This window comes from Rousettus aegyptiacus, unplaced genomic scaffold (assembly GCF_014176215.1).
Source record: "Rousettus aegyptiacus isolate mRouAeg1 unplaced genomic scaffold, mRouAeg1.p scaffold_m13_p_7, whole genome shotgun sequence".
NCBI lineage: Eukaryota > Metazoa > Chordata > Mammalia > Chiroptera > Pteropodidae > Rousettus > Rousettus aegyptiacus.
Genome location: NW_023416310.1, coordinates 80,120,889 through 80,148,199, shown reverse-complemented (window position 1 = coordinate 80,148,199; position 27,311 = coordinate 80,120,889). Strand labels below are relative to the sequence as shown.

The window sequence follows — 27,311 nt, the reverse complement described above, 5'->3', positions numbered from 1 at the left end:
AAAAGTCTTCCAATCTAGAATTCTATAGTTAGTGAAGTTATCCTTCAAAGGTTAAGGAGAAAAAAAGACTTCCTCAGATAAATAACAACTGAGTGAATTCATCATCTGTGGACCTGCCCTATAAGAAATGTTAAAACAAATTTTTCGGGGTGAAGAAAAATGATATAGGTCAGAAACCTGCATATATATAAAGAAAGGAAGACTGTCAGAGAATAAATGAGGAAAAATAAAATCTTTTATTTTTCTTTTCCTTAATACATCTAAAACATAAGGTAATAATAGTAGCAGTATCTGTGGTAATTATAGGGTATGAATAAGTGAAATTAAAGATAGCAATGTCATAAGGGAAGGGAAAAGAAGATTTAGGGATACTGTGTTATAAAGTAACTATAATGTATGAACTGACATAATGTTATTTGAAGGTGAATTTTGATAACTTAAAAATATATAATGTCAATTTTTTGAAAATCACTAAAAACTTTTAAAATTAAGTATTACTTGAATGCTATGAGAATAGATAAATGAAGTCATGTAAAATACTCACATAAAACTAGAAAAAAAATAAGAGGAAAAAAAGAAATGAATACCAAATATAATAGAATATGGTTGTAAACTTAGTAGTTATCAGTTTGCCTATTTGAACAATTACTTTAAATGTGAATCTTCAAATTAACAATTAAAAGACAGGAATTGTCAGAGTGGATACAAGACTCAATTGTTTGCTGTCTATAAGAACTGTGCTTTAATATATACACTCGGATAGGTTAAATTTAAAGGTGTGGAGAAAGATATGCTCACATTAATTTAAAGAAAACAGTAGCAAGATATAAATCTCAGCAAAATATAAATTAGGACAAGGAAAATTGTCATTGATAAAGAGAGTATTATATGATGATAAGTAACTCAATTCTCCAAGAAGAAAAAACAATTTTAAACATGTATGTACCTAAAAACAGAATCAAAATAAATATATGGCAAAAACCAGTGGTTTTACAATAAGGAATAGACAAATCACTGTTGTAGTGGTAGACGTCAGCAACCCTGTCAGTAACTGGTAGATCAAGCAGAAAAAAAGTTAAAAAATCAGTAAGGGTATAGTTGACTTTAACAGCACTATCATTCAACTTGATTAATTGACTTTTACAGAATATTCTATCCAGCATCAGCAGAATATACATTCTTCTCAAGCTTGAAGAAATGTTTGCCAAGACAGACCATATTCTGTCCAATAGAACACACCTTAACACATATAAAGATTAGATACAATACAGAGTATGCCCTCAGACAAAAGTGGAAGTAAATTAGAAATTGACAGCTGAAAGAGAGCTGGAAAATCATCTAAATATCGGTACATTAAACAGTACAATTCTAGTAAATTATGCATTACAGTCTCAAGAGAATGTGAAAATATTTTAACTGAGTAGAAATAAAAATGGAAGCTACCAAAATGTGTGAGGTGTAATGAAACCAATGTTTAGATATAAGTTTATAACATTAAATACATAAAACCAGAGCTATTGATGTCTGTCTAAATAAGCAAAATAAGTACATAAAATTAGAGAATAAGTCAATGAAATTGTGAACAGGAAAATAATATAGAAAATCAATAAACCAAAAAAATTGGTTCTTTGAAAAGGTCAATACAAGCGATAAATGTCTAGCTAGGCTTACTAAGAAAAAACGAGAGAAGACAAATGATCTGGCATAAAGCCCTACACATGCCATTTTTAATACCTCCTGGGACCCTAGGAAACAGTCAGAATTAAGAGGCATGGGCTAACCTGTAAGTTCAGTGAAGATAGCAACTTTGTATATGAAGCTGACTACTTCATCCATACATTGTACCACAGTGCCTGGCACCAAGTAGACAGAAAATTAAATATTTACTGAATACATGAATTATAAAATACTATAGTCAGAAATGGAAGTAGCTGTTATTATTTAGCAGAGCAAACAACATACTTTGAGCCTATTTTAAAGGTTTTTGATATAAGCACATTTGCTCAAAACTCATACATAATGAAAACATTTTTATTCCACATAACATCTCTGTTGATATGTGCAAAAATGTGTATTTGCCATATTGCACAAATAATTAAGCGGTTATAATCTTTTCTGTGTCACAATATTAGAATCTTTTGTGTTGATGAGAGAAAGATTAAAATTCAAAGTGGCATTGAGAATATAAACAGAAGTAGTATGGTAACAAATAAAGATATTTTATTTTATGATATTTGCTCTATGTAACAGACGCTAATTTCTTTGAAAACATTTCATATATGTTTATACACATTTGTGTAATTAAACTGTGATTTTTTTGCATGCCCATTTATAAATACCAATGTCTAGCATAATAGAAAGTGTAGATACAAAAGCTTTTGAAAGAATAAATAAATACATAAATAAATGCATGCACCGAAGGTCTGGAAAGATAAATGTAATCTTGAAATGATGTTCCCGCTGAATTTCTATTCAGTGCAATTATTGATTTTCTCAGTTTACTATCTTCATTTGCCTTCATAGTATGTATGTGTGTATATGTATGTATGTTTTATATTTATATAAATATTTAAATTTACACACACTATTATTTACAAAGGAACCAGCAAACTATAGGAATAATTTGAAGTGCTCACCAACTACAGAATCAAACATGTTCTTAGAAACTAACTGGACAATTTAATGAAAATATTTACCATAATATCTTCCTTGTTCAAATTCCGATTTGGTTATTTCTTTATATTCGCATTTCCACCAGAGAATGAAGGGGACAAAATTGAGATTTAACTCAGATTTTGACTAAAAGCTAATAAAACATTTTGAATCTATTGGTTGAAAAATATTTTCACATTTATAAATGTAAAATTTAATTGATTCATTTAGAGTGTGAAAGTAGCTTTACATGCAATTTGAGAGGCAGTACAATATAGCAAAATGGTTAAAGATGCTTAAAGGTAAATCTAGGTTTATATTTGGCCTTGACACTCACTGTTGGGTGTTCATGTTAGGCAGATTGTGCTTTACGCTATGTGGGATATTATTTTCAATTCCAAGATAATTCTTGAAGGAGATCTATGTTTTTAGTTTATAGTTAAGTAAGATTCAAATGAGAAACATTGTTTGTAAGCATTTAATTCAGCTCATAACACATAGCACTGAATAAATAGTGGTCGATGTTGCCTCTGTTCCACTGCCTACATTTTCTCCCCCACCCCCGTTCTTCCGTCTCCTCCTCCTCCTCAATAGTGGCATTATTATTTCTAATGGACATATCCTCCATTAAAATAGTTTCCTGGAGATCAATGGCATATAAAATGAATAGTACAGCCAGAGTAGCAAGAAATGACTGAATCCAACTGCAGAGCAAAATTGTGTAAGGTTTATAAGGTATACGAGAAACAATAGCACCACATTAGTGTTAGCCAGGCCGGTGCTTGAAATTCAAACTATCTTGGGGCACATGCCTTCGCCCTTACATATAGGAACCGAGGTGTAACGGTGTGATAAGCTAAAATGTGGAGTCAAACCATGCACATTATCTATTGTGAAGAGCCTTGGACAGGAGGCATTTAGACGATCTGATACCAAGCTTGCTAAAATCATCATTTACTTTTCTAGTTCAAGTTTTAAATGTCTCGCATTTCTATACTGGCACTATATACAAAATACTTTTAGATCTTAGAAAGATAATAGGCATGTCTTCTTATACTTACTTTCCTTATAAAACTATTGGTTCAGTGGGTAGTAAGGACCAGAAAGAAGTTCAAGTCAAGTTGCCACTAGAAAGTATTGCATCATGTTTGGTATCTCTGAACTCCCACATATTTAGTAGGTTTCCATATAGATGCCCATTATAAATCCCACATGCTCTTCTGCATGATCTACAATGTTATTTCCAATTTCCAACAGATCTACAATTTTAACTTAAGGTTCATAGCCATTCAGATCAAATTTTCATACCTCATCTTTTATGATTATTTCTAATACTTTTGCAAATGTTTTAAATGGCCTATACCATTAAGAATGTACTGAAAGATATATTCCAAACCGTTTAAAATTATACTAACCATTAATTATTAGAGTAATCTTTAACTTTTTCTCCATGAATCATGATGCTTTCTTTTCTCGTTTCAAATGGACTAGGGTCAAGAGAAACACAAATATGGCTTTTGACAACTGTGAAATTTGAATGAAGTGTAGTGGACTCTATGTTTGTAACGCTTTTATTTCATACATGCTAACTTCCTATCTGATATCTGTACAGATCTATTTATCCTTAGTAATTAATGTAGGTAATTCTTGTTATGAAGAAGACTTAAATTAACAACATGCTAACCATCCAAGTACTAATTTTCAATGACTGGAATTTACCTGCTCTTTAGAATGCGATATTGGCCCTAAATTCTCTGGGTTAATGGCCATTGATGGAGTTATGACAGTATTCCTAGTGCCCCACGAACTATTCTTCTGCTGACTATAGCTAAATATAGTATGTATAAGGATGCAAAAAAAAATAAATAAATCTGCTATGGAGCATGGGAGTTGTCAGCCATTCCTCCATATTAGGAAATCAAGATACCTCCTTTTTTTGACACAATATTATTTAGACAGATCCTAAACTGTAGGCATTACAGTTTGTTTAATGTTTGATCTTTGATTAGGAGTAAGATAGATCCATGTATACTACAGCTTACCTTAACAAAGGAGTTTAGCTGCATTTTTGCTCCTACTCAAATATACAAAGCCAGTTGCTTGACAATCTGTCATCAGCTACATAAAAACAAAATTCTCTCATTGTATATCATAGATATTCACAGTGGATTTTCCAAAGTCTAAATAGGGCAGGACCTTCATATGTGGATTTAGAAAAATCATGATAGGTTAATTAACAGTTTAAAAATTGCATCCACTCCAGATCACAATTATTTAAACAATGTTGTCTGTGAAAGCAAAAGATATTGAAAAGCATAACAAAATGTACTGTGTAAATATTTGGGCAGTAAACTGAAAGTTGACAACTAGATAGACCAAGTTCATTCTTTATTCTCCAAAGTTTATATAAACATCATTATCATTTATAGAAGTCACAAGAATACGAATATCAGTGAGTCAGAAAGTATAATGACGTATTCAGGCCAAAGTTACATATAGTTATAGAGATTATTTTTTTTTTAGCTATGAAATACTATAAAATATATTACTATTTAGATAGATTATACTTTAAAAACTGCTTGATGCTCCTGAATAGCAAGGATATTAACTTAACTAATGATCCTTTAAATGAGTATGTAAAATATAATTTAAGCTACTTGCAACATGCAAAAGAGAGGCACCATTTGTTACTGCCAAAAATCACTGGCATGTGGAAATCAGAAAATCATTAGCCTTGATAGTAATAGCTTAATACAACAGGGAAGAGAACACATTATTTAGAGCAGTTAAATGACAATTGATGCAACCACTGCTGAAATACAGAAAAAAAGCAGAAAAGATTTAGTGAATGATAAATTCTGAATTAGTATTTACCCATGCAAAGGAGTGGTAATCTTTGCTCATTAACCGATGCACTTTGATTGTGAGCCAAAATGCTTCGGGCTGTAGCCCTTATTGTCATAAATGTTTATCTGTACCAGTTTAATTTAGAGAAAGAACCTTCTGGACCTGCTTAAGATTTCCCCCCATAAACTGATCTCACTATTGTTTTTATTTCCTTATTGACATTTTTAAACTCTTTCTACATACTGAAGAAGGTGGTATTAATTTTGAAAGGTACTATTTTAAATAGAAACCTCAAGGAATGTTTAATGTATCAAGTTCTCACATTGCTGTTTAGATGATATTGTCATTTACAAAATGCTTTTTCACAATCATATTTTCCCTAACTACTATTGCACTCAGGTCATTCTCAGATTATGTTTACATGCATCTCAATGTTTTATGAATATGCTCTAATATTACTGAAAAAAATACATAAACTTATATAAATCCTGTGGACAATTTTCTTTCCAAGTTTTAAATAATTGATCTTTGCTGTCTAATTATAAAGGCATAAAATTTTAATAGCCATTCATATGCACATTATTGTGGTATTACTGCATTTTTATAATGTATTCTTTCTGGAGGAGTTTAAAGATTAACTTGATAGTTTAAATTTTATTGATTGATTGCCTTATGCTATAAAGGCCATCCATTATATATTTGTGCTTTGATGCAATCTGGAATAAAATGAAGTAATCTTCAGCTACAAAAATATAAAACATAAATGTATGAATTACCGAATTTCAAGGTTGTCTTACAACTGAAGATTACATTGCAATTTGTATTTTAGTGGCACCATGCAGGTTTTTATGTCTATATATCTTTAAGGTTTATAAATATAATGAGGTAAAGAATTCTACATTTCAAATTTGATGCATGATGAAATATTTAAAAATATTAATAATGCATTACTCTGAAATGTCTTGATTTTTATGCTTTATGTAACAATTCAATTTTTAAAAAGCTTTAGAAAACTGACTTGTGACATTAAATATATCTTGTTCATGCTTTAAAAAATACTTGTCTATTCACACACATGAATCCAACTTTGCAAATATACGACTAACTTTTTAAATCCACATCATTACGATGGTACAATAGAGTGGCTCACTCACATCTCTCTTTAAATTGTATGGATTGGAAAAAGATTAAAAGGCATTTTAGTCTCCAGAACATCTCTAAGTCTAGAGGCAAATAAGCAATTGTCAAATGTGCCATCAAACAACTTTTTAATTATACCAATGGAAACTCAAAAATAAGTTTTACTTACTAAAATTTTACCTATAAATTTCAGAGTTCTTAAGACATAGGATATAACTGATTTATATCAAGACTAAAATAATGTGACATGTAAAAGGTTAAATGTAAATTCACTAGGGTATTTTACATTTAAATTTGTATTTTTAGAGTAGCTGAACCAACTGTGATGGATGAGTGATGATTTGGGGTTCTGTCCCTTAGAACATGCTACATTACTTAAAGAGATTGCAGAAGAACAGAGGATGATTGGTTGAGAAAATACTACTCATGTGCTACTTTGTTTAATCTGTCTTTATAAGTTTATATTTGAAGAAATATTAATTTTTTTCTTTGCTCATATGATTTTTGGAAATTCATGAGTATATATATAATCTAAAAGGTATATATACACACACACACACACAAATATATATAATCTAAAAGGTACATATATATATATACACACACACACACATATATATTTGTATCATATTTGCATCACGTTTGGAGCATTAGAATGCATATTTTGGATCCAGAAAAATGTATGTATGATTATTAATATGGGTTATGGATAGTTTATTAATTTTTAATGTCCAGGTTAATATTCATTTGCATTTCAGAAATAATGTGATTATTTCGACCTTTACAAATTGATAATCAAGTGGTATTGCAGAGCATTTTCTTATTATTTTAAATCTTTGTCTCTTTAAAAACCATTTTTCTCAAGACTTTGAACCTTTTTACTTACTGTGTTGCAAGATAGTTGTGAGATTATATTCAGATATATGTTAGAGATCTTTTGAATAAAGCCATATTACATTAAAAAAGAAGAAGTCACCTCTCATAGAACACTTTTCCTATCATAAAATGTCTTTTATTGTAATTATATCCCTCATCGTTTGTATCCTATTAGGAGCTTATGCCAAATATAGGAAAGTTTTCAAACACATTCCATCTTTAAAATGCGATTCACTCTTTCTGCTTCTCATTGACTAATCCAGGCAGGAGTGTTTCTCGCTGTAACAATTCAGTCAGCAGTTCAGTACGTGATTCTTAAAATGTGTCCTGTCCAAGACAACTCCAGTAGAGAGAGTGATTTTTGAAAGAGCTATTCACAGCCAGCAACTCAGTTTCCAAGGCAGATTTTATATGTATATATGTACACATGCATACACACAGTTTTAACATCGTTCATCACTGAAATATTCTTATTCTTCTAATAGAAATAGATTGCTTTTTTTTTTTTTTGGATAATCACATTTGGCTATGAAATGAAGGTGAGTTGAAAACAAATATATCACGCAGCACAGGGAACTGATACCTGTATACTAACTAATTTGGCTGCTGCTGTTGCTGAAAATCAGGAGCCTTTGTCCTTATTTAACTGGGTCGTCTGTTCCCCTTATCTTTCAAAGAAGAGAGTCTGGAATTGAGACATAGTTTAGAAATGGTACTTAAGGTTTATTCAATCATTCTAATTATGGCGAGATTATACAAGGAGAGATTACAGTGTCTGAGTAAAATGCAGGCATGGACATCAGGCTGAAATTGTTAATATACCAGCAATGACCCTAACAAGCTATGTGGTATTACTTAATTGAACTAACCTCTTTCAGATGAATGATAATACACAGAGATGTACTTTGAAAATGCAAGAAAGTGTTTTACATGAAGTGTTAGGCATGGTGTTGGCTCTTGGTTTGTATCCCCTTATATGTAAGTTTTTTTCCCCGTCTCTCCCTCAAAATAATGTGTTACGAGAATGGAGATGATATGCATCTCATAAGTTCCTGTCACTAAATGTATATTACCTTGGACTAATTGGCACCTTCTCACACTCTAAAGTATAAATCTAAACCTAACGACGTCAGCTTTACCTTGCGAAAGAAAGATCTGAAATCCAATCAGTTTAATTACCGTGTTAATTGCCGAAGTGTAAAATACCAGCTTTTGCCAAAATTCTATAAAATTTTACTGGTATAGAATTTATCATCATCAATTTTAAATCATTTCTTCCTCCTAAAATGATAACTGAAATTCCAGCCATAATTTTATAATTAGAGGAAAGCATAATTAGTTTATTTGGTACTTTCTTTTTAGAGTTGTGATCCTAATTTCTCTCACATATTTGTTGAAATACCACCAAAGTCAAACCTTCTAAAGAAGGTTAGTGTTTCAAAAGTTACACAGTCTTTCTCCTTAATGTTCTGTCTATGGCTTCCTCTCCTAATGAGGGAGGAGATCTCACATACCCTTTAGCACAGGGCCAAATATCATACTTTGGCATGTAATTTGTCTTTTGGAGTTCTAAGGCCATATTTTACAAGTTTTTTTTTTTAAACAAACACCTGCTTTTTTGTTCTTTAAAAAGAGGTTATATAATATTTGAGTGTCCAGTGCATTTAGTAGCATAAATACAAACATTAAGACAAAACAATTACAGTATTCACATTATCATATGCTTCACCTTGTCCTTTTTCCTTAAGTTCTTTTTTCCTTTTGAGAATCACTGCTCTAGAGCTCATAGTTTTAATATGGTACCTTCAACTCGTTTATCTATCATTACTTTACTGAACATTACAGTGTGGATAATAGTCTCTGAAAAGATGTTTAGAGAGAAAACTATGTTAATTAAGGGAAATTTTATTCATAATCTCTAAATCTAACTATGTCTGTCGAATGGTGTGATATTCTCATGCAGACTCGTTTTAGAAAGGACATTTCCTCTTATTTTGATTTTGAAGAACTGATTGATTCATCTCATTTTCATAAAAGAGCTCTTTTATCATGTGTGCAAAAATACCACATTTAATGTAATTCTTTCTTTCAATATACACAAGACTCATATGCATAATATAGTAGTATATATGCCATTCTGTCACAATTTATTCCTTAAAGCAATTTGACATTGGAATTCTCAGCCTTAGCTGGAAGATTACTGAGTATTATTTTCTTTCTATTGTATATTTTTATTAATATTAAGATAAGTCTTTGTGCATTTTAATTTCCGGTAATATTTTGCAACTGTTGAGCATATAGCATAGAAATTAAGCTGGTTTATCACTACACTTTAAAAGATTATTTTATTTGTGATAGAATTATCAGTCAGGACAACCTTAATAATATTTCAACTCTAATGTAATATCTATTAAGTTATTACTAGATAATTTGTAACCCCTGTAGTATCAAGAAAATAACTTTCAGAAATTTTACCATTAAAATGTATTCATTGGCCACAAACTAATCTTTTCATTAGTGATGAGATTCAAGTTGGAAAAGAGAATGTAGAAATCTTCAATAACATCCAGGCAGCAAAATGAGATTGAAAGTCACATCAATATACTTTGCAATTGATAATCTTCATAATAAAAATGCAACTAAAATGAGAAATAAATCATCTTGATGATAACATTTCATCCTGGTAATTTCTTCTTTTCTATGAGCACTGGTCACTTAGACCAACTGAGTAGAAAACAGTGATTTTCTTTCTTCTGTTGCTCATCAGATTAACTATGATTTTTTAGAAAAAAATATTATTTATGCATATCTATGCTTCTATTCCTCAACATATATTTAAAAAAAACACTTTATAGAAAATTTTAACGTTCAACAAAGACTCAAAATCACTGAACATTAGTTAAGTGAATTCAGGGTATACCTGGGCTTTGGGTGGCCTCTTGGAAGTGTTTTGAGAAACATGTCTTCTCCATGTAAGTACAAAAAAAAAAAAAAATGGAGACAGAATTAGCAGACATTCAGTTTAGTCAACAGTAGTGGTCTGGCCCCAGACTACCTCTCTACTTCTCCTGCCACTGTCTCTGACTTCCGGGTCTGACTTCCGGATCTGACTTCCTGGTCTGACTTCCGGCACTCCCATCCCAGCAGCCTTGCTGTTCCTCCAATGGGGCAACTCATTTTGGCTTCAAGGCTTTTCACTGCTCTGCCCATTGTGTGGTGTGCTTTCCCCAGTTTCATCTGATTTGCTCCTTCGTGTTGTTCAGTGCTCTAGTCAAACATTACCACTTAGAGAGCCCAGCCTCTGTATGATTAAACTTTTCTGTATCATCTTCGCAGACCTTATCAATATCCGAAATTGTTTTGTTTATTGATATGTTTATCTGTTTTTATGTGCTTCATTCTCACCTGTTCTCTGCCATAAGTGTCATTAAGGGAAGAACTTTTATTTTCATCTTTACATTTAGGCACGGGATAAAGCTTTCAAATAATATTATTGGAAGAAATGAATTAAACTTAGGAAAAAGTTCAGTTTTCCTCTCATGATGTAGCCTCTGCCTGATTTGGCCCTTATCTGGAACTCCTTTCTCAGAAATTCCCATAGTGTTTCTTTTTTGGGGGGTTTCGGTCTCAATGCCTTCCAGATCCACCTTTCCTAAGGATCTTATTTACATAATTATCCCTTACTTTTGTGCATCCTAATTATGTATTCATTTCCTTCTTAGCACACATTATGATCTGTAGTTTTATTTATTCATTCATTTACCTGTTTATATATTTTATATATTCCTTTGTGTGCATGTTTATATTATTTCTGTAGGTTTCATGGGCATGGGACTTTATCTCTTGTTCTTTTCTGTGTCCTGAATTTTTAAGGAATTATTTTTTTTTTCTAGAAAAGACAGATCAGCAAAAAAATAATAGAATTTGGTGAAAGTAACACATAAGAAATAGACCTTGGTAGTAGTGATAATATAGAGGAGCGAATCATTTGCTCTTCCTTGGGAGTGTCAGGGATTTGCTTGGGGAAGAGGTAATGTCTGAGGGTGAAACTGAGAATGTTTTCTTAATTAGCTCAGTGACTGTGTAAATAGATGATGGTACAGCTCCGGGCCTCCAGTTTAATCATATAATAGGAAGCATTTCTCTTTATTTCAATTGAGAAGCAGGGAGGAAGGAGTCCAAAAATACTTGTGAGTGTTTGGAATAGGTGGTAGAAGAAATGAGAGAGGATGTTGTGTGTTCTGGGTGAAATAGAGAACTCCTCCTGGGTAGAGAGATGACAGTGCAAACTATGTGTCCTCTAGTTGTAACTGCCAGTGTAAATCTGACTGCAGATTCAGTTTTTACAATTCAAATTATAGCATTGTGCACTTTTTTGTATCACTGTTGTACAATGGGGGCATGGGCTTCAATACACAAATAGCACTAATGTCACCCCTCATAAAATTAAAATAGGGTTATTTGTCAAAATTCTATAAGCAGAAGACCAATAGAATATACATGATTTCCCCGGACTGTCATTATCCCATAAGACAAGTGTTCACAGAGTTTACAGAAAAAGAAGGACAAGGAACCTCTAAGTGGCTTCATAACAGTGGAAGTTATCTGATATAACGGACCTTATTGCAAAAGAGAGGCCTGCAAAATAACTCAGACCAGCAGAACCAGTGTCAATAAGTTATCAAAGGCGAGGAAGTAATAAGCATCAAGAACAATGAGATTGTCCCTTTTCAACTATGATATGTCTCTTTTTTACCTTTTATTTGGGTGTGTGAATGTGCAAGTCCATTTCCATATGAATCTACTTGGGTGTTCGGACATTATTGTAAGTCTTATAATAATAACTAAAAAAGTGAATCTAAATACAGAATTGGCATTTCATAAAAGCTTAACCAAAATATAAATTTACACATAGAATGGGTGCTATTAATTTACTTATCAGTTATGAAAATGTTACACACTTGATTGAAAAGCTTTTTTATGTATGTTAATAAGTGTCTCAAATGTAGCTGTCTAATAAGATATTCAAACCATTGATGTGGAATGAGATGAAATACGCAGATGGACATGTTTGCAATTTGCTCCTAATTTTATAATTCTGAGTATTAAAGGTTATTCACTCTACATGTCACTAAAGATTATCAGAGTACCTGTGAGTATTGCTTGCTTTTCTAAATATGATAATGTATATATTTTATTTGTGTATATTATCAAATGTTCTCTATTCTTAGAAAGTACTGTTTTATTGTAGAGTTATGGTACAAGAATACACAAGTAGGTCAGTGAAACAAATACATGGTTCAGAATCAACAAAGAGAATTTTATAAATTTTGTATGTGACAAAATTGGCATTTCAAACCAGTGGAACCAATTGGCATTTTGTTCACCATTTTGTCAGTTTTTTTTTTAAAAAAAGAAAGTTCGTCACTTTACATCGCACTCATATCCTAGATAATTGCATATTATTTTGGTTCATAGGTGATGTTTATTAAGTCCTTATTAAAGGAGAGGAATTGTTTCAATAATATGATCTTCTCAACAACCTGACATCATAGGCTCTATTATTATCTCTATTTCGCTGGTAAAGAAACTGAGACGGAGAACGATTAACTACACTTGTCCAGGTTACAATTGTGAACAAGTGAATAGTCTCTCTATAGAACCCCATAGTTTGTTAAAGCAAATTGTGATTTTTCTTTCTTTCTTTTTCTTTTTTTTTTTTTTTTTTGATGATTGCGGGGAGAACGTGGTGAGGAAAATGCATATATTTTTTTCTTGCATATATCTACAGAACTAATCTTATAATCAGGAAAGTATATAAAGATGTTTGTTGCAACAATATTTTTAGAGTGAAAAGTTGAAGTTTTATGAAAGTTAGTTTAGAGCTGTTAAGAAGAATGAGGGTAATCCGTGTACTTTGATGATAGATATTTTAGGTAAACAAAAGCAAATTTCACATATGCTGTACAATATAATTCTATTTTGAAAGAAAATGCATACAATATAGATACATTAAGAAATAGATTGTATACAGCTATGCAATACATATGTACTACATAAATATGTTCTGACATGATAGACATTTTTGATTAAATATGAGGAATGAGAGCCGGGGGAAAATGGCGATCACAGCATTTTAATACTTACTCTTCTGTTTTTGCTAAGTAATTATTTTTAAATTTAAAAGTAAAATATATTGTTTGAAGCATTTAGATAAAAACAAATATTCATTTCTAACTTTATTTTTAAATCTGTGAACAAAATATGTCCATTTTTGTTTAAGTAACTTGAAATACAATACACAAAATATTACATATAACAGAATGACCCCATGATATTCATTGAACAATTTCATCGTATTCTATTCTACAAGGACTTTGCATCAATAGTAATATTGATGATGAGTTTATTTTGAAGTATTCACACCCTTTTTAAAATCCTAACTCAAATAGGAAATAACAATGATTTAGGAAATTATAAGCCTGTGTTAAAATTCTATCAGTATGTAGTAGCAGATAAGTCATACTGCATACCCATCTCCAAGGTCAGTAATATAATATAGCAAATTCCCATTTAAATCAAATTGCATGTAGAAGAAGATATCAATTTTTATGTTATGAAAGTGCTCGTGGCGATTTGTAATATCAAATTTGTCTAGCTCTATGCAATTATCAATGCCTCAGAAAATATTTGCATGTGACAATATGCTCGAAACCTCATTGTGCTTTCATTGAGCAGTAGTTGAATTTGCTGTTTAGGAATCTCTTTAAGTAAAATGGACTGAATTGTAATCCCTCTTCTGATATTGAATTTTTTATGTTGAAGAGTCTCCTTACCTCATCAGGAAAATAGTGATAATAATTTTGACTTATGGGGTTCTTATAAGAATTAAACTGAGTTATATATTGCAATATTAGTACAGATTCAATATGTAGTAAATTTAAAATACATGTTAGTTCCCTTCACTGACCCCAGGCCCTTTGGAAAGAAACTAAGCTAAGACACCTGCATCAGTTTCATTCATTTGGGGTACATATATCTTGTTCAGTTTCTGCTGTGACTCTTATTCTAGAATTCATGGCTTTTCATAATAGAAGATAATGGCCGAAACTAGTCCAGAGGGAGAAAACAAAGTTGTTCCTTCCCCACATGTAGATATCGCCAAACTTGTAGAATGTTGCAGAGGGCTGAGGAGAAAATAAAATACATCAGCTTCCCCTTCCAGAAAGCGAGTTAATGTTTTAAAGATTTAGGCTGAACCATTAAATGTCTAGGCTAGAATTGTTTCAGGTCACTTCCCTTTATGAGGGTGGGGGACAGTGCCATCTCCTTTCCTGACCTGCTTTGGACTTCTCCGTTCCATGGATTTCACCTTCAGTCCCACCCTATCTGTCAGCATCTTCCAGATGTCCCTGGATGGTTCTGATTTACCGATGGCATCTATCCCGTCTGCCTTTGGTTCAAAGGAGTTCTTCTTAGTTTCAGCCTCTTCCACAGGGTTTGTGTTTTCCTAACACTTTTACTCCTGAAATCAGAAAGTGCTTATGTGACTAACTCGATTTAGTTCATTGTAGAGGTGTCTTCAGGCCTGCACAGACAAAAACACACAAGAAAAAAACAAGGATTGTGAAGGAGACACCCCTCCCCCCAAAAAAAAATAATTTCCAGGGGAACAGAAAATTGGTGTTCAGCAGTGTTATAAAACAATATTGTAGGATTTTACTCAAAGAACTCATGTTCAAATTCTGCCTTGCAACCTAATAGCTGTGACCCTCAGTTTTCTCCTGTGCAAGATAGGTTTGAAAATGACTAGCCCACTTAACCCATAGGAAGGTGGTATCATCTGTGGGTTAAAATCATGAATTTCACAGCTGAATTAACTTGGATTTCAAATCTTGGAACCTCCACTTCCTAGCTACGTGACCTTGAGCAAATTTCTTAAACTCTCTCCATGAATTTCCTTCTTTGTCAAACAAAGATAATGACAACCTTTCTCATAGTTATTATTGTGAGGGTTTAATAAGATAATATACTGAAATTACTTAAAACGGTATGCATACAGCAATCACAATATATGTGTTTGCCCTTGTCATTATTATTTTTTTGTTATCAGACCATTTTGAGGATTAAAATGAAACCACAATACTTATAATAGTATATATGATGCAAAGTATAACCTAAGGTCATTCTTCTTATATATTTCTGCTCATTAACATTATTCAAATTCATATGAAGCTCAGACAATTAGGGATTTTTTTTTTGTACTGAGAAGAAAAAAGTCATCTCAAATATTCACATTAAAATAATTATAGTCTAAAGCTATTGAAATGATACCTATCGCCTATAAGTTATTAGAGATTTCTTGAGCAGGAACTATTTCCAGGAATTTTCTGACAATAGAATAACAAATAACAAATATATAAATAATTAATGGGGTTATACTGTTGAATAAAAATGAAAGAGTAGATTTCAATTTTAGAAAATTATAGATTTTAAAGCCTGTTTCAAGGAGAAAAATAAGGTTTTTCAATAACTTTTTTTGACATATGAAGTTAGCACATAATTTCCATTTATTTTGTGATTTACATAGAATAGGAGAAACATCAATTTTGAGAAAATGTAATAATTAGTAAACTTGTGCTAAGATAAAGTGTGAACAATTAAAAATATACATGCATAAATATAAACTTTAGTTTTTTTATCTTTTTTTAAATTATAGAGAGATGCCATTTAATCTTTATTAAAATTTAAATTTTCTAGGGCAAAGAGAAAGCAATATAATCATAACTGTGACCTTTCTGACATAGATATTATAATCTGCAATTCATATAACCTGCATAATTTTTACTTGTCTTTTTATAAACTTATTTAAATGTGAGTTTACATGCCTAGCATGGTCCTAATTGTAACTGATAATAAATAAATCAACTAAAGATGATAATGAACCAAATTATTAGATATCAGTAGGTTATGCATTAATCATAACTTTGACACTGACTCCTGGTATAGAACTAGAAAACTGTATTTTTAAACCTCAGTTCCTTCCCAGAGTTGGATATCTGGATAATAATACTCCACTGCACAAGTCTATCTAAATAGTTAGAGAAATATTCTGATTCCAGATGCTTAGCTTTTGTTGTAATGCCATGGTACAGTCTTTCAATAATTTTGGTAGAATTATCTTTTCTCAAACTTTTTATGACCTCTAGGATGAAAATGTTATGAAAGTACAAGTCTACTAGAGAAGAAAAATTATATGTTTGTAAGATTAAAGGATATCATTCTTCTTCTTTATGTAAGCAAAGTCAATGAAAAAGACTTCCACCAAATATTTTTACTAAATTTCAGAAGTCTTAATTTTTTTTATGAACTATGATTGTACTTAATTATCTATTACTGATCATCATCCACAGAATCTTTGACTTTTCCTGACTTTATGATGACAATAGGGAAATATAAATGATTGTTCAGCATTAATGATTATCTTACTAGCTTTCTGGTTTTCCAGAAATGCTTATTGAAGCATTTTTCTTTCTTGCCATACTGAGAAATGATTATGACTCATATATAATATTCCTTTCTCCCCAACACTTTCCCAAAGTCATTCTATAAAAACCTACTTTCACAAGTAGATAAATAGTTTAGGTGGCCAAATAAATTAAGAAAACACTGCCTGCATATTCCAATGTATACAGTAACATTTCAAAGATTTTAAAAAGTCAAATGTACAAAAAAATATTTAATCACCTTTTTGCAATATTATCCACTGTATTAGGAATAGGAATGCTTTTTTGTCAATAGTCCGCAAGCCTATTGAACTATTCATTGGGAAATGTTTCTTTACCTATTTTATTTCACTTAGTAATGTATTTCTTTTTTAGATACGTACTTATTATTTTTTATTGAGATATAATTGACATAATATTAGTTTCAGTTTGGAAACATAATGAGTCGATATGTGTATGTATTGTGAAATGATTAAATATTCAAAGGAGTCCAGGACCAAAGTAATGAGACTGTGAAAAAAATGGCCACCAAGTTTTGAAATGAGAGTGGTCATTGTCTCTTGAGACATTGGTGATATAATTGCATTTTATTAATACTATTTGTGAATAAATAAACATGTTTGCACATAGTTATTAACAATTGCATGGCAGTCATATGTGACTTATGAGACTATTTCAAGCCTGATAAAATTAGAAAAGCCTTAGTTACCACATTTACAAGTTCTTAAATCATTGAAGAGTTTAGTTACATTGGAATATCTCTCAGAGGCATATTTAAGGTTTTTTGACAATCGTTACCTCAAGTGAATTCTTCATGGTACATTAACGATGAGTTGGTAGTTTGAATAAGGGTTTCTTGTTGGAGTCAATTTGATGAGAAGTTAATGCGTTTATATTTGTTTTTAATAATTAGATTTTTCTTAAAATAGAACATGCCTAAATATAAAGAAAGCATGCCTAAAACAAACTGAAACAATCTGAAGTTATGTAAAGTACATGTTAATTATCTTCTACCAACTGTCCATGCTTATTCTCACCCACTCCACTATACTCACTAACAATATGAATAAATGGATGTTTGACCATACAAATAATTAAGTTCATACATATTATCACTATCCAATAGAATTTTTTGATATGATAAAAATGTTCTAATCTGTATTGTCTAATACAAGAGTCACTAGCCACACATGCACTCAAGAACCTAAAATGTAATTCACACGATATTACAAATTCTACTTAACTTTAACTTTTACTTAAATTTTACTTAACTTGAATTTGAATGGCTGCATGTGGCTAGTGTATACCATGATTTATTTATCAACATTTTGAGGTTTTATTACATATTAGGTACTGTCATAAGAAACTGTCATAAGAGGTATATCATCTTTAATTCTCACAGCTAGCATATCACATGGGTATTGTTTTTATTTCCATTTTAGAGTTGAGGAAACAGGTATAAGAGGTTTAACAAGTGATATAACAGCACCAATAATAAATTCTGTGTTGTATATTCAGCACATACTAGTACTAGTCACAGATCTAAAAGCGGTACTAGTCACCTGTCTAACGATTCATACTAGTTCTACTTGTCACAACCCCCCAGTAGAGTGTTTTACTATCCTGTTTTCACATTAATAAACAGGCTTGAAAGAGATTAAGTAATATCCGAGTTCATAGAGACTAGATAGAACAACTGTCTGACCTCAAAGTTTCCTTTCTTCACTTGCCAATTATCTATTCGTTTTCCTGATAAGCAAAATGAGAGTCAGTATTCTGGATGAATCAAAATAGTTATGAATACATTTTCTTGGAATTCCTTTCATCTTTTCCTCATTCCTACCACCAACAAAAAGCACTTTGGCTTCAAGAAAACTTCTCTTTGCTCCCCATTTTCCTTCCTACCAACAAAGAGAAATTATCCTACCTCTTAAGTTTCATAGCGTTAATATTTTAAAGAATGTCTCCATTTACACAAGAACAGAATAGATCGAAAGAAAGTCTATTTTGAGTTTATTCAGTGCCTTCCATCAGAGGTCACCTCAGCACCACTCTGCCTCACCTGCCTTTCCTTTGTCTATCACCACATCTACCTTTTGGTGACAGAGATTAAATCTACTTTAAGAACAAATGTTTCATAATATTCATGTAGGGATATTTGGCCATACGACTCCAATATTGGTCTTATCATGAGCTATGAGTTACATAGTATTTTAATATGTTTCTTCAATAACTTAATAAATGACATTTTTCAAACTAAAAAATATGGGTTTTATTTTTGCCTACACAATAATCCAGAATTGCTAAAAATCTATAATTATACCAATTAAAAATCTAAATGGATTTCCTCAATATGATTCGTTGTCATAACTCTAAAATTTAGTAAGTTCAAGTCATGATTTATTGAATCTAAACTCATTTCTTATTTGAGTATTTTTTTATTTGATTGATTAGCCATATTGTTATTTAGGCTCTGACAGAGCATGGAGGAATATCGTGCATGAGACATTAATCAGGAAATTATGCATTGCTTTCACAACTGGACTTCACTTTGTAATATTGTATTAGCTTTTAACATGCAAATTATTTTAGGTAATTACCTCATTTTTCAGTGGCCACTTGATGAATAGAGGTTTCATGTAGATTCTTCTATGTAATTTAAAATCTTGTGATTTGTTTCTTTTCTTGTTCATAAAAATCCCTGTTTGAATTGTCATACATCAGACTCATAGGCCAGTTGTGGAAAATCCTAATGGTAGCATCTTATTCTTCCAGCTTCTTCTAACTCCGATTCAAGCTGATGGTTTGAGCAAATGGTGCATAAAGATTTGAAATGTCGTCTCTTTGCTCATCTAAAACTGAGACCATGATTTGTGTTTTTGTATTATGGGAAGTGAAAGATGAGATACCTTGTAGCTCATGGATATATCACAAAGGAAGTAAAGTTAAAGTAGGATTCACTGTCTTTTTAGCCAGTTCAACTAGCAAGGTTGCTGGGTTTTTTTTTCTTTAAAAAATACAGCCCTAAACACCGAGAATTTCATATTATAAATGCATGTTACTATTCTCCAGGTTTAATGTTATATAGTTTAGCCTAATAGTCAAAACAGTATGGCTTTGATTAATATTGTAAGAGGTTAAATAAAAATAGGTAGACTATTATTTTGTGTATCATAATTATAGTTGTTTAACTATATATATAACTTATCAGTGGACCTCTGAACCAGAATTTTGTTCAATATATTTCATATATGTGAACTGTCCAGAATATTTAGATCATTCTTTCGTCATATATTTCAATCTAGCATGTCATATAATCGTGAATATTTGTTGTGATCTTGTCTATTCAGAATCCTGCTGCTGTAAAATAGCTTCCCCATAAATGTCAAGTAATGTAAAATTGAATGCCTATATTTAAATAGATTTTAACAGATAATAAAACTCTTGAGATTAAAATGGTTTCATTCAGAGAGGCAGACAATTCTTTCCACAGTGTGCAATTTATGTGTCACATTATGTAAAATACAATTTTAAAAATACTTTAAAAAGCACAAATGAAAAGTATCTATTGAATATAAAAAAAAGAGAGAGAGAAGGTAGTGTTCTCATTGCAGGTCTAGTTGAAAATGTGAAATATAATGACAAGGTACAAACTTCTATTTTCTAAACATTGCTTTGACTAGATTTGCTTCCTCTAATTCCTGTGGGGGTTATTCCAAAGATTCAAGCTATCAAAACAGAATTTTTACTCACAACCTAACCTTTCTTCATTTAAGACAAAACAAAGGAATTAGAAAATTTTGACACCTATTATATAAAGCATAAGAGAAAATTGCTATTCCATTTACAGATATGCATTTGGCACTTTATCTGTGAACGCCCAGATATATCACAGCTTACAATTGGTTCACCAGCACAAAGGATGTATCTTGTCTCTTGAGAGAACAGCTACTGACAGTCTTTCACTCACTACATATTAAAAATGGTCATGTAAAATTAGATGTCTGATCAATAGGACTTTTTAGTAAGAGAATTTTTAGGACTAATAAATATTCATCAGTTTCTAGTATGGATTGGAGGTAGGAAAGGGAGGGGTAGAAATCCCAATTAGGTTGACAAAATAGTTTATGTATTTGGGATAACATCTTGCATGTAAAGGGAGCGACAGGTTCCCAAAGAGGTGCCACAATAAGAGAGGCCAATCCTCTAAGTCACAGACAACCAAGGGCACATCTGATATCAAAGTTGGGTTTGTTGATGAGTTGCAAAGAGAGAAATTACACACACTAGGCTGTGGATGGCTTTTAGGAGGGTATTAGAATAGGATGGTTTCATGACAAGATTTGAGCTTTGTGTTAGGTGATTTGGGTAAGAATTCTCAGAGATGGAGATAATTCTATGATTTAGTATCCTAATCTTGTATGAAGTATGAAGCAATCCTAGAGCTGCAATTGGTACAGAAGCAGCACTCACTAATATTAACAAGGATAGGGAGCTGTTAGGTCATTTTTGTTATTTGTTACTCATTTCTCTATGGTTAACTTTATTTCTGTCTGAGTCCAGACACGATTATTGAGTTTTGTTTTTGTTTCTGTTTTACTCGTCATGGGCACAGAATGCCTTGTCCGATAGTCAACATGACACACAGCCCATTCGACAGTGCCATATCAGCTCACATATCAGACACATTGCAAAGAGACAATTGATGTTCGAAAGGTCTCCTTGTATATAGGGTGTGAATTAAGAGAAAAATAGAAATTAACATTTAAAAATATATACCGTGGGCTAAAATTTTATATTTGTCACTTCATTTAATTTCAAGAGATCGTAGTATCCATCTCATTTACCAGGTGCAGCAGCTTCTGTAGTGGTGGTGGTAATTTGCTTAGGGCTACACAGATAACAAAAGAAAAGGCTGGAATTTGAAGTATGATCTCTCAGGTTCTCAAGTCTATAAAATTTTTGCTTCAACAATATAAGACGCATATATTTTAAGTTACAATTGTAAGTGAGTGATGATGTCATGGACAGAATTTGAGTGCAATGTGGGAATTGATTTGGAGGGAAAAGATTTTGAGTTTTATCTTAAACATGTTACATTTGAAGCACTGATGTAGCATCATTTAGCTATCTGTTTACTTATTTATCTATGTTTAACTTTATTTTTAAGTTTTTTTTTTAATTGTGCAAGGCAAAAAAGAGAAATAATATCAATGTGTACAACTCAACAACTATTACAAAGTGGGTACTTTGTAACTACCAATGAAGTTAAAAAAGCACAAGTGTTACTACCATCCCGGAATTTCTCTCCATAGTACCTGATTTCTCTCTCCCAACAGTAGCTGATATTTTGATGCTAACTGTAACAATATTCTTGCTTTTTCTTATATTTTTGCACCTGAACTTGCATCCATGTATACTATAATTTAGTTTCTCCATTATTTTTATACTTTTTACAAGTGAAAGCAAAGAAACTATAGTCTTATCTACTTTCTTTTGCTCAGAAGTATAATTGTGAGATTTACCCATGTTTCATTTATGTAGCTGTGTTTTGTTCAATTTCTTTGCTGTGTAGTACTTTAAATGATTAATATTTTAAACATTTTAACAGTTTTAAAATTTGTTTTAACAATACTCTATTGATAGACATTTGATCCATTTCCAGTTTGAGCTCTTACACATGTTTTGTATGTATTTCTTGATATACATATGCAGGCATATCTGTTCAGTAGGAGTAAAATTTCTGGATCCAATAATATATCTGCCTTCGAACTTAGTAATTGGTACCAGCCTGTTTTTCAAAGTGGTTGAGCCAGTTTATACTCACTCCATCAATGTGTGATGGATTTCTCTGCCTCAGATTCTGTTATAATAATAAAAATTTCCATCTGTTTTAGGATTAGTAGTGTTTTTACTTTGTGTGTTTCTGGTTTTTAATAGAGCTTAATAACTTTCATGTTTATTTGTCATTTGGATATTGTCTTTTGTTAATTCTCTTGGCAATTGGTGGAGGGGCGTTTCATTTTTTTTTATTAATGTGTAAGAGTTGTATATTCTGTATATGAGCATGTTAGGAGTAAAAAAAATGTGTCGCAAATATCTTTTCCTACAATGTAGTTTACTTTTTTCCCCACATCTTTAATGATATATTTTGATGAGTAGAAGTTTTTTATTTCCATCACTCTTTCTTGGATTAGTACTTTTTGGGTCCTATTAAGGAAGTTTTATCTTTTAGCTTTCAGTATTTAATTAATCTAGAATTTATTGTGCACTATAAAAAAAAAAAAAAAACGAATGTTCCCACCCCCCCTTTGTAATGTCCAAATGTCTCTCACTATCATTTGGAAACATTGTTATTCATTGCTATGTTGATTTACTTTGGTGTAAATTAATGTCTGTATATGCATCGGTCTGTTTTAGGGTTCCCTGTTCTATCTATACCTTTGGTATGTGGAGTTACTTTTCTAGTTTTAGATTGCTGTGAATAAAATTGCTAGGAACATTCCTGTTTGAATATTTGAAGATTCACGTTTTCTTTTCTCTTGGGCAAATATTTTCCTAAATTTCTCTCAGCAGTGGTTTGCAGTTTTCCTTGCATAGGTCTTGCATATATTTTGTTAACTTATTCTTAGTATTTCATATTTTTGGTGGTGTTATTGGTATGACATATTTTAAATAGTTAATTTTCATTTCTTTGTAATTATTAAGCAGAGATATTTTTGTTTTTTATATTATTTTATTTTATTAAGCTATAATTTATATTCAGTAAAATTCACCCCATTAATTTTATAGTTTGATGATAGTTTTAACAGATATACAATCGTGTAACCATTACAAAATCATGTAAGACCATCCCATCATCCCAAAATTTTCTGTGCTTCTTTGTAATAAAACCTTTTCTTCAGTCTTAGCTCCTACAAATCTCCGATTAATTTTCTTACCAAATAACTTTGATTTATTCGGAATGTTAGGTAAATGGAATAATATAGCATTCAACCTTTTGAGTCTTGCTGCTTTTATTTTGAGTAACTCATTTGAAATTCATTCTTGTTCTCTTCATGTATGAGTTCTTTATTAGTGCTGAGTAATATTCCATTATATGGATCCACTCACAAGTTGAAAAATATTGGAATTATTTATGAATATAGGGGCCGTAAACATTAGCTTGAGTAAATACCCAGTGGCAGACTGATGGAGTAAATGGTAAGCATATTAAGAAAATGGAAAACTATTTTCCAAAATGCCTGTACCATTTTGTATTCTCACAAGCAATGTATTAGAATTCCAGTTGCTCCATTTCCTCACTATGGTAAATTCAATGAATGTGTGTATGTGCATGCATGTGTGTTTAATTTTTTATTAACTTTAGCCATTCTAATAGGTAGTAATACCTCAACCTGGATTTTATTGGATTTCTCATATCATTCATAATGTTGAATACTACTGTATGCACTTATTTGCCATCAAAATATACTCTTCAGTGAAATATCTTTTGAAGTATTTTTCTGATATTTACAATAAAGATTTTTTTTAATTGTTGAGTTTTATGAGTTCATTACATATTTAGATACAAGTTGTTTGACAGATATGTGCTAGCAAATATTTTTTCCTAAACAGCAAACTGTATAGTTTCTTTCAAAGTGCAGAAGTTCATAATTTTAATCAAGTCCAAATTATAATTTCTTTTTTTTTTTTTTTTTTTGGTTAATACTTTTGAAGTAATGCCCACAGTATCTTTGTTTAACCCATGGTCATAAAATAATCTCATGTATTATCTTCTAGACATTTTATAATTTTAAATTTTGCATTAAGATCTGTGGTCATTTTGAGGTAATTTTTGTACATAATTGAAATATAGATTGATGTACTTTTTTGTCATATTTGTAATTTTTTAAGGTCATTTTTTCTAGTAAACTGGCTTAACACTTTAATTCAAAATCAATTAATTATTTATATGAGATTGGTCAGTTTGATTAGAAGTATTTCTATTTAAATCTTTTTAAAGACACAGCTTTTTGAAATCAAACAAAACATAAATAAATAGATACTCCATGTTTCAGAATAGAAAGATTCGGTATTGTCAAGATGTCAGATTTTTCTACTTGATCTATATATTCAATGCAATCCAAATCAAAATCCCATCAAGATATTTTGTCTGTCAAGTGATTCTAAAGTTTATATGGAGATGCAAAAGACTGATTCTAAAGTTTATGTAGAGAGTCAAAAGGCCCAGAATAGTCAAACAATATTAAGGGAGAAGAAACAAGTTGGAGGAATGATATTACCCAATGTTAAGGCTTACTATTAAGCCACAGTAATCAATGATAGCATGATGTTGGCGAAATAATAGATAAATTGATCAATGAAACAGAATAGAGAACCCAGAAAGAAACCCACATAAATGTAGGGAACTGATCATAGACAAAGGAGCAAAGAAAGTTTTTTCAATAAAGGATTCTGGAACTGAATATTGATATGCAAAAAAAAAAAAAAAAAAAGAAGAAGAAAAAAGAACAAACAAGCAAAGCAAAGAAAAAAAGAATCTAGACACAGGTCTTAACACTCTTTACAAAAAAATAATTAACTCATGTGTTATAGACCTAAATGTAAAATGTAAAATTGTAACACCTACTGTGAGTAATATCTTCATAGGCATGCACTGATCACTACTCAACTGAATACTCAAAGGGGGCCCTCGGTATCTTTGCGTATGTCTCCTCTGCGGCATTCTGCCCTGCAACCTCTAGTTTTAACCCCACTTCCAGGTCTTTCTCCTCAACTCAGGGAGACCGCCAGGATCTCACCTGGTTTCTTCTCCGCACCACAGCTTGTTAACTTTTTCTTTGTAGATAATCTTAAGGCTTACCACATTTGTTTGCTCTCAAGGATTACTACCAATTTTTGTTTGTTTGTTTTCCCAAACTGTTCCCCTAAGTATCTGAACCTCTCACTGAGTTTTTATAAAGATAAAAATCTTAATGTATAAGAATGCTTTGTAAACCACAAAATTCTATGTAATCATTACATTTTGCTGCTGTATGAGAATCAGTTGAAAGTTAGTGAATGAATGTTATAGAACAGGGGTCCCCAACGCCCCTAGGCCATGGACTATTATGGTTTGTGGACTGTGAGGAACCAGGCCACACAGCAGGAGGTGAGCAGAGGGTGAGCAATTGAAGCTTCACCTGTATCTGCAGCTGCTCCTCAGAGCTAGCATCACCATCACTGCCTCAGCTCCACCGCAGATCATCAAGCATTAGATTCTCAGAGGAGCACTGGTCTTTGGGTGCCAAAAAGGTTGGGGGCTGCTGTTATAGAATATCTTCAATATTCCAATATTAGCCTTGTAAATTATATGTAAAAATTATATTTAAAAATAAAAGGTGAATGTCATTATATAAAATATATATATGGATATAAGTTCATATTAATGGTACGAAAAATTACTTTGTACTATAGATTATTCAGTACCACATCTTTGAAACTCATCTTAGAGTCTTGGATTAGATAATGTTGCTTGTCTAGGTGTTTTCTCCCATGACTACCCTAAATATTATCAACTTATTATCTTCTATTTATTTTATTCTTATCAAATGGAACAGCTCTGTGATGATATCTTTTTTCTATTTTTTTATTTACATGAGAAATAGATCTCTGTTGAGATTGGAATGCAATGTCTCATCTTTGCTTACTTGTAGAATATTGCTCTATAAATCATGTAAATAACTATTTACATGTTCTTTTTCTTTTTATGTTGCAGATATATGAAGTCTGAGGACAAGACCTGCAGCAATTTTCCTTAAGGTAGGGACACTTCATTTCTTGTATTATCATTTGTTCAGAGCTACCTATGCAAACACAATGGAGCACTGCTTCTGAGAAAGGCAATCTTATCAACATGTAAGTTATGAGGGGGCGGAGGAAACACTCATTTTGAAACAAGCTTTTCAAAGACAGTTAGATATATCCCCTCCCCAAAGCTTTTATTATTACTTTTTTTTTTTGGTATTTTCTTACATGATAAATTATTAAGATTTTGAATAAGTGAAATTTTCATTTTTTTCGTCTGTTCCATCTTCAGACACTTAATGAGTACATGCTAATGCCTGTCCCCAAAGATTGATTTTTTAAATGGAAAAATAGTATGAATTATATGACGTACTTGCTTAATGTTATCAATTTTCATAAGGACATTCCTAACAAAGCCCATCATGGCAATAATGGGAAAATTAGTATGCAAAGAAGGGCTTAAATAGCCTTATAATACTCACTTTGGGGCACGTAGTAGGT

The 27,311-nt window shown here is 31.5% G+C and overlaps 1 protein-coding gene across 1 annotated transcript in view; it reads left to right on the top strand.

Annotated features, from left to right (window-relative positions):
* Nucleotides 1-27,311, top strand: part of TENM2 (teneurin transmembrane protein 2) — a 2,693,686-nt gene that overhangs the window by 160,334 nt on the left and 2,506,041 nt on the right. The window contains exon 3 of the mRNA XM_036224946.1: nucleotides 26,782-26,825. The gene's annotated coding sequence lies outside the window, so the exon portion shown is untranslated. The remainder of the gene's footprint in view (nucleotides 1-26,781; nucleotides 26,826-27,311) is intronic.